General features: G+C 36.9%; 1 pseudogene; it reads left to right on the top strand.

Moving 5' to 3' along the window:
• Positions 1–1,958: 1,958 nt before the first annotated feature.
• Positions 1,959–13,470, top strand: LOC122650784 (annotated as a pseudogene).
• The last annotated feature ends 5,871 nt before the right edge of the window (positions 13,471–19,341 follow it).

The following is a 19,341-nucleotide window of genomic DNA, read 5'->3' on the forward strand; positions in this document are numbered from 1 at the left end:
GTGGGGCTGCAAGGGGCTGTAAACAGAGGGTGGGCTTGGTGCAACAGTAAGGTTGTCCCATTGTGACCAAGAGGTCACGGGTTCGAGTCTGGAAATAGTCTCTCTACGAAAGCAGCGGAAGTAAGGCTGCGTACATTATGACCCTCCCCAGACCCCGCAGTGCCGGGAGCCTCGTGCACTGGGTAAGCCCTATTGGTGGGGCTTTAAATAATTCAGTTTTTACATGTTGAATCAATTATGTTCATAGCCAGGAGAAAAAGTCTTGAATTAGATGATCTTTGTATCAAGTTATTAACCAGCATTCCGACACGAGATATATTCTTTTTTTTTTTTTTTTTTTTGCCCTACTAACACTCTGCTTTAATCTTCTTAAATAGGAAAAGAGAGAAACCCAGTTGAGTATTTTCTCAATTACTTGGAGTTCAATGCACATTTTGAACTTTTTGGCTACATTCTTTTTTTGTTCTTTCCCTACCAACGCTCTGCTTTAATCTTCCTAAACAGGAAAAGAGAGAAACCCAGCTGAGTACGTATTGTCTCAGTTATTTGGAGATCACTGCACATATTAAACTTTTTTGGCTTCCTACCCTTCTTTTTCTCTTATGCTGCTTTTGTTTCCCTCCCATCCCTCAAATATTTTCTGAGTTATATTCAAAATCAACACAAATTGAATAAAGATGTCTTCTCAAAATTGTGGTGGTATCTTAATCCTTGGTTCATTTGGGACCCATGGGGGACTCAATCCCATTACAGGGTTGGATTCTTTCCTTCACTCAATCATATTCAAAGTGTTTATTGATCATGTACAACAAAAATCATGTCAAGAACTCAAGACTCAAATGGAAGGAAAAAATTATAAATAATAGGGAAATTTATGTCTAGCACACCTGTGTTTTCAAATAATTACGTCTACCACCCTTGGAATTTCAAAAATTATGTCTGTACCCCTGAGTACTAACTCTATTAGTTTTAGAAGAAACTGACAATTTCGCCCTTTCTTATATTTAAATATACCCACCCCACCCCACCCTTGTTACGACGACCTTCCATTATTGCGCCAACGACCACCTACTGCTTTGGTGGATGTTGTGGGCATTTCCAAGGACTTCCTCTCTTGATCTATTTTTTTTTCTTCTCCTCTCTTCTTTGTTCTGTCCATCTCCTCCTTATAAATACAGTGATTGTTGGAGATCAACTCCATCTCTGGACCTCACTCTCAATCTTATTCAAAAGTCATCCAGACCCAAATCCAGAAACCACAACGACAACAAAAACAATAACAACAACCATAGCATACAATAGAAGGCTTTAACCAAGTAATTGACGATGAAAGGAGTTGAATCCGAGGGGTTGGTGGTAGGAGAGGCAACTGAAGAGAAACAAGAAAATGACAAATTAATAATTATGGAAGGCGTGTAGTAGAAATTAGAACGGAAGAGGTTAGACCGAAACAATAGTTCGTATATGAAATCCAATTTCAGATACTCTATCCAACTCTAATGCTAATCGTCGATTCAAAAGCCGAAAACCTAACCTTAAACCTGAACCAATCATTTTAGGGATTGTGGTGTGATAAATCAAACCTTTCAGTATTTGATTGTAAGTAAATTTTTGAGGAAAAAATCTGAATACATAATGGATTAAATCAGGACGGGTAAACCTTTCTTGTTTGTAGCAAAAGCATGTGCAAAGCTCCCGAATCTCAACTACGAAATAATTCATACCCATTTTGTGAAATCCTCCTTTTGGTCTGATATATCGTCCAAATAGTCATGGTAAATATGTGGGCACCATTATATAGAGATCGTTCTTTACCATCTCTCCTTCGGTCTCCTCTGCAACACACCACAGACATAGAGATGGAGAGCGATAGAGAACGTGCTTGCAGAGACCGTCGAGAAGCTCTCTGTGTTCGGCAATGGGGATGGGGATGGCGATAGTGAGCTATGTGTTCGGCGATGGCCGATGGGGATGGCAATGGTGAGCTCTGTGTTCGGCTTTCCTTTTTGAGACAATGGGGTTTCAAACAAATGAGGGTAAATATGTAAAAGCACCTTCATTAAGGGTTTTATGGGTATTTAGTTAATTTTGGGGGATGAGCTCATCACTTAATTGTTCTCATCTAACGGTAAGGCTACATTTGTAAGAATCTTTCAAAATACAGGGGAAAGAGAAAATAGTCGTACAAAACTGCACACAGGGGAGGGCGCCCAGCGATCCTGTTTGAAAAAATAAAGCATCTGGGTGTGGAGTGCAAGAGAAGTTATCACTTGTCCCTTAGATTCAAGACATAATTAAAGTTCGAAAGTGGCATCATTTGCTACTTACTTTATCCTAATATCATTGATGACTCAACTAAGCCCAAGTTGTTGATGTACTTTTTTGGTAGCCTACCAAACATGTCTTGATGTTCCTAATGACTTCTCCGCAATTACCTCTTATAATGTTTCTTGAATTCTCTATTAATCAATAGTGCTGAGGTTGTGAAAGACCTGTTTGAAAGGGGTTTATTTTTTTTTAGGGCAAGAGATCTTTACTTGGTCACATAGTCTCTCTACATAACCGTCTGGGCCAATGGGTGAGCACGCTTTGGTAGATACCCAGGGGGCAGAGGCATCATCTCACGGTGTCTTATGAGAGGGCATAGGAAACACCATCAAGTAGGGATCTTTTTTCTTTTTCTTTTTTTATTATTTATTTTTTGTGTTTTTTTTTTTCATATGCCCCCTCGGTTTCTGACAATGGATTGATGTATTTGTTGGTCCCAAATTGTTTTCATGAGTACAAATAGGATTTCCTTGTTTTCCAAAAACTAAAATTTTGGGAGTGTTTGAATGTAGTTAGAACTTGATACCTTTTAATTGCCCCTTTTCTTATTTTAAAAAGTTCTTTAAGATAGGATTATACAAGGATTTTCAAAAATTAATTGAAAGTGACATTATGTTATTATCAAAAGGTGTCATTTATGCACATATTTTGAGTATACATATGAAAAAACATTATTATGAAAAAAATGTATATCATACTAAAAGGGCAAAAAAGTATAGCTACAAATTATTTGACACCTTAAAGGGTGTCTATAAGAAAGCTCCATTTCTAAAACTCCTTTTTGTTCTTTTATATGATTAATGACTTTTTCAACACTGATTTTGTTATTGAGACCTCTTAATGTATCAAATAATATGTAACCATATTTTTTTGTCCATTTTAGTTTAACTTCATTTTTTTCTTTTCAATGAGGATAAATCAAGTCATTTCACATGTGTATTAGAAAAATATGCGAGACAATAACACCTTTTAATAATGACGTAATGATAAGTCAATTTCAAAATATTATTTTGGAAGCCCTATTTTACACCTGACTTAAAACAACGTTTAGGAATAAGATAAAGGATAAAAGGTGTTAAGTTCTAAGTACACCTTTACCAAAAAAAGAAAAAAAAAATTCTAAATACACTATTACCTATAGATGTTCCATCTAGACTGTCCCTTTTAAAAATATCATATTATTAGGACCTAAATTTTTAAGTGGTCAAAATTACCCTAGATGACATTTATGACCTCATATCCCTATTCACAAGCGCACCATCACATCATTTTATGTTTGAAACAGAGTCGAACTTCAACCATCAGATGGTTAAACACAGTCAATACCTCAACCATTAGATAGTTTCATGAGCATCAAGTATTCTTGTTGAACGGTTGATACATTGACTGTGTTCATACACGACTGTGTATAAAACGTTTCACCTACTAATATAATAGTAGTAAGGAAAAAGCTCATTTGAATGCTCAACTTTGGTAAGCTTTTTGAAAGCGGCTAATTTTTTTAGTGTTGTAAGGAATGATTATGCCAAACTTACAACCATTGGATGGTTGGTACTAGCTAGGTCTGGATTAACAACGTATCAATTTCAAAGTCTAATTCAATCAAATATCCTCTCATTCCTCATGTATGTCCATACACATCCATTACTACTAATGTGCACTATCTTATAATTTCGAGTTTTCAAACTTCATAGTTATCACTTGGCAACTCTGTCAGGATTGAATTTATATATGTGAGCAAGGGACCTTGGGTTCTACTTGTCCAATGAATTTGGGCCCCCATCCAATCTGTCTGTGGTAAATTTAAGATGTGTAGGAAAATTAGAGGTCATTAAGTTAGATGTAAAATCGATAAGCTCTCCCTACCCAATGCCTTCCCATTTGAATTCCCTCCTGTACGTATCAAATGTAAAGTATCCACTTTGCAGAAACATTGCGGGTTTTGCTTGTTTCTGTTTGAAGGCTTCAACACCATCGTTGCCCATAATTATGTGATTCAATGCCTTCCCAATAAGGCTTTGGTTTTTATGGTGCAAGACACAACATATTATCTCTCTCTCTCTCTCTGTACTGTATCAAATGTAAAGTATCCACTTTGCGTAAAACACTCGGGTTTTGCTTGTTTTCGTTTGAAGGCTTCAACACCATCGTTGCCCATAATTATGGGATTCAATGCCTTCCCAATAAGGCTTTGGTTTTTATGGTGCAAGACACAACATATTATCTCTCTCTCTCTCTCTCTCTCTCTTTGTTGTTAATATAGTGAAAAGTAAAATGCAACTTCCCTGAGAAGTACTCTTTGGTGAGGAGGGTAACCCGACAATCTGCCATAACCTTCAAATTCAGCGAAGAGGAGGTTTCATCGAAAAAGATCCTGTGCATCCGGGCAGTCGGGCTGCATGTGCAGTGCCAGGCTCAAGGCGGCGCACTTTGACCGCCTTAACCTTGCTCGGGCAAAATGCTTGGGCAGGGATAAGGTGGTCAAAACACGCCGCCTTGAGCCTGACGCTGAACATGCAACCCGACTACCCGAATGCACAGGATCCGAGTCGGAGGTTTCATACTTGTGTTTATCTCCATTTCTAAACATGAATAACCAATGTTGCATTGGAATAAAGAGCCTGAACTGTACATGTCATCCATTTTCGAAGGACATAAATAATGGAATTTGGCAATCTCTGAGCCTATTCAAGGCAGTCATGCCAACTTCACAGTTGCCCACTCGATCATGTGTATCCTCATCTCTATTACAACCAGACTGTTCATTGAATGTGTCAGCACTAGGGTGAAACTAATAACAGTGATTCCCATTGCATCTCTTATTTTTAATTTACTATTTTATCCCAAATAAAAGGGCAAAATTGGAATAAGATTTAGATTAACATTGAACAAACAGATTACGTTTCAGTTAAGTTTCTGTTATATTATTTTTTAACAATAAATAATCAGAAGTAAATGTGATTTGCCGAGCTTCAGCCACGTATATGTAGTTGTAGGAGGAACATTCCTGCTATTTTTTTTTTTAATTTTTTTTGATGAAAACAGTCTTGCTATGCTATGGCCATAGCAGCGGAATTTTATCCGTATATGAGGCTACCCTGGTCTTCTAGCCTAGTTGACCATATATCACGCCATCAACATTGCTTTGTCTGTCATCCAAAACTGATGTGGCCTATATTGCCACTTAGCAGTAATTACTTTTATCTATTATGATTGGGAGTCACTCAATAACTGCTCCTAGTAGTTACGAGTTGGAGACTCGGAATCGTAACCATGGTTTTAAGTATCGGTATCGTATTGCCCGTATCGGGTGATACATACTGGTTTTTGCTAGTCACTGATACCGATACTGTACCAATACCGTATCGATAGCACGGTACAGACAAGGGGTAAAATGGTTTAAAAACTCATTTTTTTAAGGAAATCAAGGGGTAATTTTGTCCGATACAACCGATCCAGGCCGATACCATATCGATATCATATCGGTTTTTCGTGTTGGCAATACCCGTTTCCATACCGTGCACTTAAACCATGATCGTAACGCTCATTTGAACTTGGACGTTGCATTGACAATTGTATATGACGCTCATGAGGATTGTGCGATTGTTACATGGCTATCCTGGTCTTCCAGCCTAGCTGACCATATATCACGCCTCAACATTGCTTTATCTGTCATGTAAAATTGATGTGGCCTACATTGTCACAGTAGCAGGCATTACTCTTATAGCAATTATGAGTGGGAGTTATTTTTCACCAAAAAAAATAGAAAAAGGGCTGATGTCTACTCACTACAAGAAAAGACGTCTTTTGCGGCGTTTTGTAAGTGCCGCCATAGCTTACAAAAATGCCGCTATATGATTCAGCGGCGTTTGTAATAAACGCCGCACATATGTCGTCAAATGTACCGCCGAAAATGTATCACGGCGTTTATGAGATATGCCCGTGTAGGTATACTTTCGCCGACGTTTGTTAGTAAATGTCGCCATATATACTCTATCACGGCATTTTGGGACACGCCGCTATAGATTGGTAAACGTTGGTATAATATTATTTATTTGCAGCATGTTTACATAAACGCCGGGAAAATACCCTATGGCGGCGTGTCTTAAACGCCGGTATATGTTGCTAAATATATGTTGTTTGCGGCAGTTGTTTATAAATGCCGGTAAAACATATGGCAGCGGCGTTTCTTAAATGCCGTCATATATGGTGGCTTTTATTATTGCGACGTCTGTTAAATAACGCCGTCAAAAGTAATATTTTTTTTTTTTAAGAATCTGTTCTCTGTGCTGCAGCACAGCCTGCATGACCACCCTACCCCCCCTATTTCATATATAATATATATTCATTTCAGACCATAAAAATACACATTAATCCACAAAGCAATAATTTTACTAATGCCCAACATCCACTAATATGAAATATCAAACATTAAAAAAGTATTAATTCAATCTCAACTTAACAAGAAAAAATGATAAAACCCTCTTGGTTCACAACCACCAACAAAAAATAACTGTATTTAGTCCATTCTAATTATCAACTACAAATAACAAAAGGGAAAAATAAAAAGAAAGGTTCCCATTGATCGACTCCAGGTCAAAAACCTCAAACAATATATCTTTCAATTCTTAGTGCATTAACATAATATGATTTCAAATACTCCTGGACGATATTAAGACCCTCAAATTCTTCCCTATAGCCCTGCACATCAGTAGGAAGATGGGAAACCATAAGAGAAAGAAATCAGATTTATGCTAAACTAGAAAATGAATTAACATGAACTTCATTGTAGTTTTTACTCACCTTTACAACGACACAGCAGGAGCAACCAACCACCTCTCTGACCTTGCCCACTGAGTCAATCTTACGCAACGACATAAGAAAAAGAGAAACACAAAAGAAACAATCTGTTTGTGAAAGGTGATGTTACAATGCCATTCAATGCATTTTAAAAACTAGTTAGAGCCACAATCAAGGTCACTCAACTACTTTGAAGATGGGGGAGAAAAAGGACAAGCAGAAAAGGGCATAAAAATCCTCTCTTTAAGGGAATAGAGTTCAAGTAGTTCTTAACTTCTGTTTTAGGATATGATTATGAGTCTTCTTTTTTTTTTTCTTTTTTATATAAAATTGTAACCCATTGAACATACTTGAGTTGAATGGATTGAATCAATTGTTTGTTTAGTATCTGTGGTGCATGTCCCTGCTCAACTCAGGTATGAGCTATTCATCACAGGTGTGAACCTGCTGTTCTTCTCCATTCTAATTTCTTCTGTCCTCCTTCTTGCCTTCTTCTCGTACTTCTTCCTCTTTACTTCTTGGCTTATCTGATTCCAAACCAAGCACATACCCTATTTTTCTGTCAATTTCCAACCTGCATCATTTGACAATATCTTATTCATATTAGTTTGGTCTCTTCTTAGATTTGGTGTTTATGTTGCTAATCTCTCTTGAATCCTAGCAATAGTCTAATATTTTTTATCCTTATCAAGATATATGAATTACAAGCAACCAGCCTACGATACCTCCTCTAGCCTTATTAAGATATTATTTTCTGGCCTGGAAATCATAAGTAGACCCAAGCAATTCTATTGCTGAAGTTACAGTCCAGCTTAATTAGAGTTTCCTAAGTTCAGACATCTTTTAGAACCCCTGTTTATTTACGTCTCTTCTTCCCCTCTCTAATTTCTAAAATCAGTAAATTATTCCCTCATGAATACAATCATTGGGTAGTGTTTAGTGAAAACAGAAAAACCATTTTTTTAAAAACTGCATTAAATTTTTTGAATCTATTTAGTTTCTCAGTTTTCTTCAAATCCTTCAATCAGATCCTGGTCCTACGTGTGGTCCTATCTTCTTTTTTTGATAACAGCTGGTTGTCTTTAAACTGAATATAAATAGTAGCTTGTCAAGATGTACAATAAGGAAAGCAGAAACTGCAGATATTTCCAAAACCCCGTTGCACAGCATAGGAAACTTAAGAAGTGTAGAAAGAGGTAACCATATAGTCTGAGTTGTATAAGTGTCGAATGATACCAAATTCTGAATTTCTAGTAACTACCACTTTATGGAATAGAATATGTCGAATCCAGGAGTTTTAGAACATACTACATACCCAAGACTGATCTTGCCTTCTTCAAGATAAGGTTGAGATTTTGACTCTTAAAGCTCTCACCTACTACTTATGGGAATCAAGAGTGGTTATGAAAGAGACATGATGGCTTATAAAGAAAAGCAAAAAAAGGTAGTATATAAACAGAAGGGTGGGGGGGAGGGAACTGAGTTGAGAATGGAAAATCTATTGTCAAGCATCCCATTCTTTAGGTTTTTGGGTGAGGATTTCTAGTTTTCTAGTAGAAGTATGAAACGAGCCATCAAAACCCATCTTCAGCTACTAACAAGCAACCAAGAAAGGCCCTTGAGAATATCAAGGTAAAAAAGTTCAGAAGGGGAAGGACGGAAGCATATTGAACTATGATAGGAAAAAGCTAATAAACAAAATGAGCAGAAAGCACAGATTTAAAGAATCTATATCTAGAGAACCAATTAACAAGAACTTGATACTTCCAATTTTTGCCATCTTGGAGAGTCTCATATCATTCATGCTCTGCGTTTTGGAGAGACTTAGAATGGATAAGGACAGAGAAATAGATTGCCTACCATGGCAGGTGAATTATCATCATAATATAGTGAAGGGTTCAATGTCATCAAATCAAAATGAAAAAGGATTTTAAAGTCATAACCCCTATAAGCAATCAGATTAAAAAGAAAACATTTTAATCTGATGGTGGATTGTTGTCATTCAACCCATATTGTTTCCATAACCAAGGAATCTCTTGGCAATAAATAGCAATTGTATTAGCAATCATCCCCTAGTAAGCTCCAGAGGAAGGGCTTTTTGAAACAACTCATTAACCAATTCACTCACAATCAACATTCTAGATTGCTTTTTATTAGTCTCTGCTACAAGCTACTCTTCATGAGATCAAGGAGTCCAATAGCTGACAAATACTGTTTCATCCTCCAATGAAACTACGGTTTCTGGTACACAGGAAATGAAGAGAATATAATATGATTCATGCAACTCACATTTCTTCTTGAGGAAGAAGCTAATTAACATCACTTGGATGCTCACCTCTTTCCCATACATACTGCTGATCTTAAATCTAACGGTCAGTTTTTTATGTTGATATGGCCAGATCTGAATCTAGATCTAATGGTTCAGAATTTAAGCAATAATTGTCTGATATAAATAATTCTTACAACAAGAAATCAGACATAAAAAAACTAAGTATTTGAAATTGATGGATTAAGTTGATTGGAGAGAGTTGATGGGTGAAGTTGATTGAGAGAGAGAGAGAGAGAGAGAGATAAGTCTTTCCTGAAATAGGATTTGAGCTTTAAACCAATGGATAGGATGGAGAAGAAAAGAAGATTAGTTTAAAGAGAAATAGTAGGAGCAAAGAAGGGGAAAAGAGTAATAGCTGTAGGAGGGGAATAGAGAAGTTAATGAGAGGGAGATACCAACTTAGAGCAAAAAGGATGAAGAGAGCTATTGTGGTTGAGAGAGAAATATCTTAACCAAGCCAATTCATTCCACTCATACCCCTTATCACTCTCTTACTCCAAGGCCGTGTTTGGTTACACTCACTGAAAGTAATTTTATTGTTTTCTAGCTCACAAAAGCAGATTGTGAGCAGAATTGCATTTGGCAAGCTGGTCTGTTTTTCTACTCGGAGAGAGTAGTTCTGGGTCAAAAACTGCTCAGTGAGCACATTTGGCAGGGCAAAAATTTATTGCTTTTAATGTTTTTGAACACTTCCGTCAAAAGAAAAAACACGACTTTATCCGGTCCCCACTCTCGACTCCCTCGCCCTCGATTCTGTCGCAACACCACCATCTCCTACAATGGTGCTTTCACCATATAACTAAAACACAGCCGAACATATCTGAAGAAAGTACAAGCTCAGGTCTGAAACCAGCGAAGGAAGGAGCTAGCAGCAGAGAGTCAACTCAGAAGCAACGAGAAGGAGAGCAGCGGTGATCAAACAAACAGAGAAGAATGCCAGAACGATGATGGGGTTCTGATCCTAAAAAGAACATTTAGATAAAAAATGAAGCTAGACATTCAGATCTGAAACTCAACAGGACACTCAAGAAAGCAGGAACGAAGCAAAGTCCCATTACTGAGAGAAATATGCAGGGAAGAAGAAGGAACCAGTTCCAAAACGAAGTAGAACACTCAAATCTGAAACGAAACTGGAAACGCAGCAGGAATGATTAAGTTCATAAAAGAAGAACCAGGGAATCAAGAAAGAAAACATTTAAAAATAAAAATAATGTTACAGAAATATATAAAACTCTCTTCAAGTGAATGAATAGGATTAAAGCATGGAACCAAAAAATAAGACCAAATAAATCTGCTTAAATCTCAATAAACGAATACAGAAATAATTTTCTCAGAAACTGAATGGAAGAAAATAAAGCAACCCGGGTTGAGTCTTACCATACCTTAAATTTCTGCTTATTGCCTTTATCCCTAAATTGTTAGTTCCTATATTCCATTTAGACTCCATTTGTTCCAAGTGAAAACCCCGGAAAAGAAAAATTTTGAGGTTAAATTTGTTTGAAACATATAATGCCAGAAACAATGCAGCCATGGTCTTGAAGACACCACTTCCTTCCATTGATTTCACATTTTGTTGGCAGTACACTGCCTATTCATTAGTTCTGTTGCAGCAGTATTACTTATTCTAAATTTATTTTCTGCTATCTAGTTACTATTTTCCAGTCTCACTAACTAATTTGTCCTTCATTGTTACTAAAATTGTCCTATGTTCTAATATTGATCCTTACTTTCTATTTTCTACAAGGTTTCTAAATTTGTTTTTGAAAAAGTCTCTATTTTCTAGGCAGTGCTACAACTTCAGATCCAACCATTGGATTGGAACCATATTTTGACGGTTTATTTCCCTATTCCATATTGTCCTCCAACCTAGATTACAACCCCATCAGATTCCTCAGTTTCAAGTTATTTCAGATCTCTCTATTCTGGTTCCTAAGGATTTGTCCTGCAATCTTTACTTGTGATATATTTTTAGTCTCAACCTAACATAGAATTGATGGATGTAAGAAAGAGGGCCTGAAAGTTTACCTGTACAGATAGACTGTCAAAATCTAAGCCAGCTTATGCAACGGCCTCAATTATCAGTTGTTCAAATTAATATGTGATCAAGATTAATATATATAATACTTAAGATAAACAAACCAATAAAATTTAATAATTTGTAACTTACATAAGTTAACTGAACACTGTGAACTACCTCTACCCAAGAGCCCTTGGGTGATAATTTCTATTTGGCGCTTCATTGCATCCATTTCTGTCAACCTTTCTTTCAAAGTATCTATTTCTACCAACTTTTCTTTCAAAGTGCCCATTTCTGTCAATTCTTCTCTCACAGTTCTAAGCTCTTCCCTCAATTCTCGTACTTCTCTTTGCGCTTCTTCTTGCTGTCGTCTTGCCTCAATATTTCTGGGTGTGGTGCCAAAAGTAGTCGGCTTTACACCTAAGCCTTGACCAAACACTCGGCCGCTTGAATCTGGGCCGACCACTGCCACAAACGCTTTGTCTTGGACAGGTTTCATTTCTCTCATTTCTGGGGGTTGTTCCTCCAATTTCTCATCAATCTTGTTCTACAAACCAATGTAAAATAGGTTAACATCAGAATAGAAAAGAACATACATTCCATACTTAGTACTCATTCCTCTCCCTCTTTCTCTATTTCTCCTTCTCTTTTTATTAAATAATCATAAAAATTTCATCCATTTCTCGAAGACATACAAATATGAGACAAGAAAGAACTCCGAAAGGAAGAACCTAAAGAGAGAGGGAGGAAAAAAACATGCACAAAAAAGGAACATAGATGACTCACTCGGAAAAATCTCAAGCATCACAAATTGAGAAGAGAAAAAGGAAAAAAATAGGGTCCCAAAATTTGATAATGAATTGCTTTAAAAAAATACAGCAACAGTGAATGAAAAGGGTTGAGATTACTATCAAACAACAGCCTTAGAATACTTACTATGATTTCTCACGCAGCCTGATCTATGATGCTGCCATCTCTCCTTGTATGGGTTCTCTTAAATAATTGTACTCTGGAAGGTCTCAAAGTCTCATCCACATTCAACTTCTCATCAGAAGCAATGCAGAGATCTTGAACTTTGCTTCAATGTGGCTCTCAATACACTTCCAACAACACTTGGTCCTTTCCTTCATGGCCAACCTTCTCTCTCAAATGCTCTCATTGCAGCACTGAAGAGAGCTCAAGCACACCAGAGGAGCGGTTGCATAGAACAACAGCAACAACAACCTCTCCTTGCCATTAAGGTAGCACTAGAGCAGCTCATTATATCCATTTTAGATGACCCTAGTGTTAGTAGGGTAATGAGAGAAGCTGGATTCTCCAGTACAACTGTGAAGAACAACCTAGAGGACGTTTCAGCTTGTTCTGTTTTTCAGTGCTATAGCAGCTCTGGTGGGGGATTCTCTCTTCTACTTGTTCTCCTCCTATTGAAACTCATAGAGAGATTAGCAACCACAGGAGTTTCTGGCAAACCCATTTGTTGAACTGCTATTTTGAGCAAAACCCACTTCTCTTTTCTACTCCAAAGAAGCCTTTAAGTTCCATCTTCATCGATTCAGCCACGAAAAGGAGGATTTCAGGTTGGTTTTGGAGGTTCGATGAGGAAGAAAAGAAGGAATACAGTGATTGTTGGGGACTCCGTTTCAACTACTAAAGGGTAGTTGCGAGCTCATGGGGAAAGTGGAAAGAAGCGAGGTACCTGACGAATTAAGATTGGCCCACTTTATTAAATTTCAGTTATCCTCTGTCTCTTTGAGGTTCATGAAGAGAGAGGATATGGAGATGAAGGTTGCAGACTTGAGAAGGAAGGTGGGTTCTCTTGTAACAGGAGGTGGGAGCAATCATCTATGCTGGAGATCTCAAATGGGTAGTTGAAGGTGGTGTTGGTGAGAAAGAGGGAGGATTCTCAGCAGAAGTATGTAGTTATAATGCTACTGATCATCTGGTTGCAGAGATAGGAAGGTTGCTCTCAGACTATAGCTGCTCAAACAGTGAATAATCACCAAATGTGAATAATCACCAAATTTTCTTTTGATAATCACCAAATGTGAATAAAATACAGTACCCACAATAAATAGAAAAATAAAAACAGAGCATTAGTTACTATATATGAAATTCATTTACCATATTTGTATTGACTGGAAAATTTAGAGATTCTTCTTTCTTTTTTTTAAATTCCTTTTTTGCATTAGATTTAATCTTTTCTTTTCTTTTTTTCATTCTTGTAGTGCCCTTGACTCAAAGGTATCTCTCTCTCCAAACACATCTCTAGTGCCAAAAACAAAACCTTTCACTCCTAAGGAAGAACCAGACAGTCTCACCTGTTGTGCTGATTGTATCTCCAATTTTGAATCAATAAGCAACATAATTACCTTTAAAAAAAAATACTCAAATGAATAAACTGCCCAACCTACCTGGGGTAAGACCAACAACGACTAGGTTGAGATTAGGACTTGCATGGCTAGGTCCAACAAAGCAGACCAATGAAGGATTCTAGTCGGTAGGCCTTCGAACCTTACAGACACCCCTAGCAAGACAAGAAACACATAAGTTAAAATGTAAAACTACCAATTTTTCTCACAGTTAAGCTCGAGGTTAAAATGTAAAACTACCAATCCTTCCCACAGTTAAGCTCAGCACTTAGGTGATTACCATCCAAAGACTAGTATCTTGACATTAGATTAAGATAGAATTGAACCGAACAGAACCAGGTCATGCGGACATAAGCGCGGATCTATATAAACTAAAACAGACTTATTCAAACAGATCTGTATAAACTACAAAGAGACTTATTCAATGAATTAGCACAAATACGAGAATTGTTTTTATGTACTCTATGTTTTAAAACCCAAGATGAATAGAAATCGCAAAGATACATACAAGTGATATTTAGTTCCAACTTCCAATCCCAATCTTGATCTTCTTAGGCCAAGAGGGGAGAATTAAGGGGCTGGGGGTGTTGGTGTCAAGCTGTAATGTTCATATATGACATTAGATTGATTTACTAAAAGGAAAGGGATCATGGTCTTGACCTTATAATGAGAGACCATTATTAATGGATCTTAATTAAAAAGGTAGGAATAAGTCACCCGGTACAGCCCATAAAGTCAGAATCAAGACAAAACCCATTGGAGAACTTTCTTTAGTTGGTTTTAAAACATATAAGAATCTGTGAATGGTTGGGATTTGGGAAAAAGTTCAAGAGTTGGAGGTAACAAGGAGAAGAGGGGAGATAAATCCATTAATATCAGAAACTTAGAGAGGTGAATGAATATATGGAGAAAAGTAGCAAATTTAAGACAAATCGAGAAGTATCAAATATCAGTCCCTTCCCCTGTTAAAATATTTTTTTAGGTCAATGTCCAGCTCTACAATGAGAGGGAGTTAGACATTGAGAGTAACAAACAGGGGAGGAAGATGTATAGGGGGGTGTTGAGATTAGAGAGTTGAGAAGCTTTCATCATTTGTCAATCTATCCACACATATGAAGCACGGTTTAGGTTATCAATTAATGCAGTTTTTGCAAAGCACAATTTAAATCACCTTAAGCAAAGACAGAATCCAAAGTTTCCCAACATCTATTCATTAGCTTGGGTAACTAATCAAAGAATAAGGTGTTAGTTTGGTGATCAACACATGCACCACCCAAGTTTCATCATTTAAAAGACTTGAACACTATTTTGAAGAGATAGTGAGAAGTACAATCAACGTCAAAATCTAGAGAGTTTAAACAAAGATAAACTGCTTTAGGGCTATCAATATCCACTCAATTCCATTTAAAATTGTAATCAAATAAATTAAATGCCATTGATTTTGATTAATGAATATTTGGAAGAATGAAAGATATTTCTTTTAAGTTTCTTATAGCTGGCTTAGCCTTGTACAGATATTCTGTAATTTAGGGTTACCTCAACCCCACTTCCATTTTAAATAAATTCTTTCTTAGCTGATAAAAACAAAAATGAGAATTGAAATGGTAAATTAATGTTATCTTTAGATATCTTTCACTACTCCTTTCACAAGGATTATTAAAGGTACTTGTTCTATTACTCTTCTCAGCCATGTTCATGGAATACCAAACTCCTACAATTCTTGCCACAACCATAAACCAAGACACAACTAATTTATTAAAATTTAAAATTCAATCATGGCCATACTATATATATATATATATATATATATATATATATTAATTAAGGAATCAAAAGTTTGGACCAAACTGTAGTTATGCTTTTATATTTGGTTTTTCCATAGAAATTAACATCTGATCAACTAGCAAGAACACAAATACATAAAAAATTAACACCCCCCCTCCAAAACACACACACACACACAAAAAAGAATATAAAGTAAAATCATTAGATTATACACGGATTACAATTAATAATTGCAGCCAGGATCAGGTTCATAGAAGATTTCAATCTTTACTTAACTACAGATTACAACTAACAATGATGAGTACATAGACAAACAACATCACATATATGCATGATTCAGTGTGCTTGGAATTGGGGTTATTTGGAACTAACCCTGGTTGATTCTGAGTTAAATTGATCGATTCCCTTTGATTTTTTGAACAATGCTCCCTGTAAGTATTTATTTTGTTCTATTTTAATAGAATTGTTAAGACCTGCATGTTATGTTAAATCGATCCGAATAGGAACAAAATCCCAAAAGCCAGGATCTCCATAGGGCGTTCAAGAAAACAACCAAATAAATAATAGAAAACAGGGATAGAACCACCAACCTTGTTTCGCATCCATGATGACGACGATCGTAGCGAAAAATAAAGAACAAGAACTAGGTGCTTCTCCTCTATTCCCAAAGTAACTGGCTTGATGAGAATGCCGTATGCGCAGGGACGATGAACACTGAATATCTCCCTCTCTGTCCAGAATGCACTCCTCAATAGTGATTTGAGAATAATTAGTTGTTATGGCTAGAGGGGGGACCTAGCTCTCCTTATATAGTAATTCCTATATGGTCTGACTCATCACAGTCCAAATAGAAATCCATCTGTCCACACTAAAGCCAGTCCACGTTATACTTCTAATACAACTTAATGACCCCACTTTATTAGATCAAAACCCTAATTAGCCTAGTTTAGGGATTTAATTATGTCCACATGGAATTATATTAGGACTAAAATTCCAACATTCTCCCACTTGGACTTACATTAAATTTTTCATTTTTAAAAGAGATTTAAAAAAGGTTTGACCAAAACAAATCACAGGTTAACAACCTTTAAGAAAACTTTATGTGCACATTTTTTAAAAACAAATTGGTCTAGAGGTCGTATAAAAAAATCAATCCTGCCCCATAGAGTTTTAGACACCGAATCATGGAGGTAACTGCATCTATGATCAAATGACACAACGCCTTCCATGGTCACGAGAGCCCTCAATTCTACTAACACGGATGCAATGTGGTAGTGTGACAACGAGATAATACTTACATACTGATTCCTTATGTATTATCTATTTGTCAGTCCAAAATTTCTCTTCTTTAAGTGGCACAGGCTCACTAAAAAAATAATCTTTATAATTCCAACGAATCTGTGTGTATCATCTTGAATAACTCGAGTTTTACTTTATGTGTTACAAGACATACCTTTAGGCTAATAACTTAATGCCCCAGCCTTGCTTAAGGTTAACACATTCCTTAAGTCTTTAAAACTAGATATATATACATCATGTCAATAAATGAAACACCCATGTGTTCAAAAAAAATTTGCATGCAATGACAACTGATATATATAAGCCAAAGTTTATCACATGGTAAAAATTACAGATGAAAAAGAAACTTCATTTTACAATGGAGCAAAAACAACTCCCATTAATCAACCGCATCCCATGATGCACCTAAGTCCATGCTTCTGACATGTCTTTCAAAACACAAGGGTGAAGACCTTAGGTTAGGAGATCTTTAACCATATCATCTATACCAGTATGCTCCACTGCAATGTCACATTTCCTTTCTGTCTCCTTTACGGTCAAATACTTGACTTTCATGTGCTTAGATCCTCTAAGTCCTTTATTGTTATTTATAAGCAACACAACAAAGCTGTTATCACTATATATCTGGATGGGTCTATCCACAAAATTTAAAATTGTCAACTACTTTATGAGATTCCTGAGTCAAATAACCTGAGTAGCGGCCTCATGATATGCTACAAACTTTACCTGTATAGTCAAAATGGTTACCAATGTCTATTTTGAACTGTTCCATGATACTGCCCTTCCTGCCATTAGGAAAACATAACCAGATGTGGACCTCCTATCATCCTCACAGTCAGCAAGGTCGGAATCTGTATGACCCACTAGCTTGAGTTCAGGAATGTGTCCTTATGTTGCATATAATCTTTTGTCCCCTTCAAGTACCTTAATACTTTCTTGGCAGCAACCCAGTGGCTAAGACCAGGATCTTACTGATATCTGCCAAGAAGACCCGTCACAAAGGCAATATCCGATCTGGTACAGACCTGAGCATCCATGATACTACCTAGTGCGCTAGCATAAGACACCTCATTATTTCATTCTTCTCAGCTTCATTTTTCGGGCATTGTGTCGAGCTCAGTTTGTCACCCCTGAGAATAGGAACATTCTCAAGTTTGCAATCCAGCATACTGAACCTCTCCTGAATACGATCAACATAAGCCCTCTGAGAAAAACTTAGTAAACGACGAGAACGATCCCTATGGATCTCAATGCCAAGGACAAAAGAAACCTCACCAAGGTCCTTCATGTCAAATTCCCTAGATAATAGTTGCCTTCAGTTATGCAACATCCCTAGGTCACTGCTAGCAAGCAGGATGTCATCCACATAAAGTATGAGAAAATAGAATTTGCTCCCACTGACCTTGTGATATACACACTGATCCACTTTGTTTTCCACAAAATCGAATGAAGTCACGACACTGTCGAACTTCAAATACCACTGCCTGGAAGATTGCTTAAGACCATAAATAAACTTCTTGAGTCTACACAAGATGATCTGAACCATCCACCGTAAAACCCTCAAGTTTAAATCAACAAGCTCCCAAACAACATTATGTTTCATCGATTGCACCTCATCTCTCATCACATCTAACCACAAATCTAACTGAGAACTAGAAACAACGTCCGAATAAGTAACTGGATCAACCACACAACCAATGTCGTAGTCATGTTCTCCTAGATAAACCTCATAGACAGAAGGTATTTCTGAATTTCTCTCCCTGATGGATTTCCGTAATGGTGCCACCACTGCCTCACCCTGAATCTGAGAAATCTCAGCTGGAACTGCATCAATGATAGGATCCTCAACCGCATCTTGATTAAGAGGAATCTCATCAGGTGCTACATGAATATCAAGGACCGTATCAATATCAGGCTCTTGAACTCCAGCAAGTGTAACTAATGGCATAGTATGCCCCACAACCGTCTGAATAGGTAGAAGAATAGGTACTAATGTACCAACCATGTCACTATCTTGAATAGTCTGAGAACAATCATTCCTTTTGGCCACATCAAATTCCAGAAACTTTGCTGTCTATAAGTCCATAATCCTAGTGTCTCCGTAGGGATTATAAAATTTATATCCCTTCGAATGATCTGGGTAGCTAACAAAATAGTCACGTGTAGTCCTAGGATCCAACTTGTTCAAAGTCAGATAATATAATTTTACTTCTGCAGGGCACTCCCAAACTCTAAGATGATTTAAACTGGGTTTAGTAACTACATGGTTAAGGATATAAGGAGTAGTTTTCAAAACCTCTCCCATAAGAACTTAGGTAAATTGTCTTACTAACCATACTCCTCACCCGTGCGGTTATGCCTTTCGGCGACACCATTTTGCTTAGGACTTCCTAACATAGTAAACTGACCAACAA

Source organism: Telopea speciosissima, chromosome 2 (assembly GCF_018873765.1).
Source record: "Telopea speciosissima isolate NSW1024214 ecotype Mountain lineage chromosome 2, Tspe_v1, whole genome shotgun sequence".
Classification (NCBI taxonomy): Eukaryota; Viridiplantae; Streptophyta; class Magnoliopsida; order Proteales; family Proteaceae; genus Telopea; species Telopea speciosissima.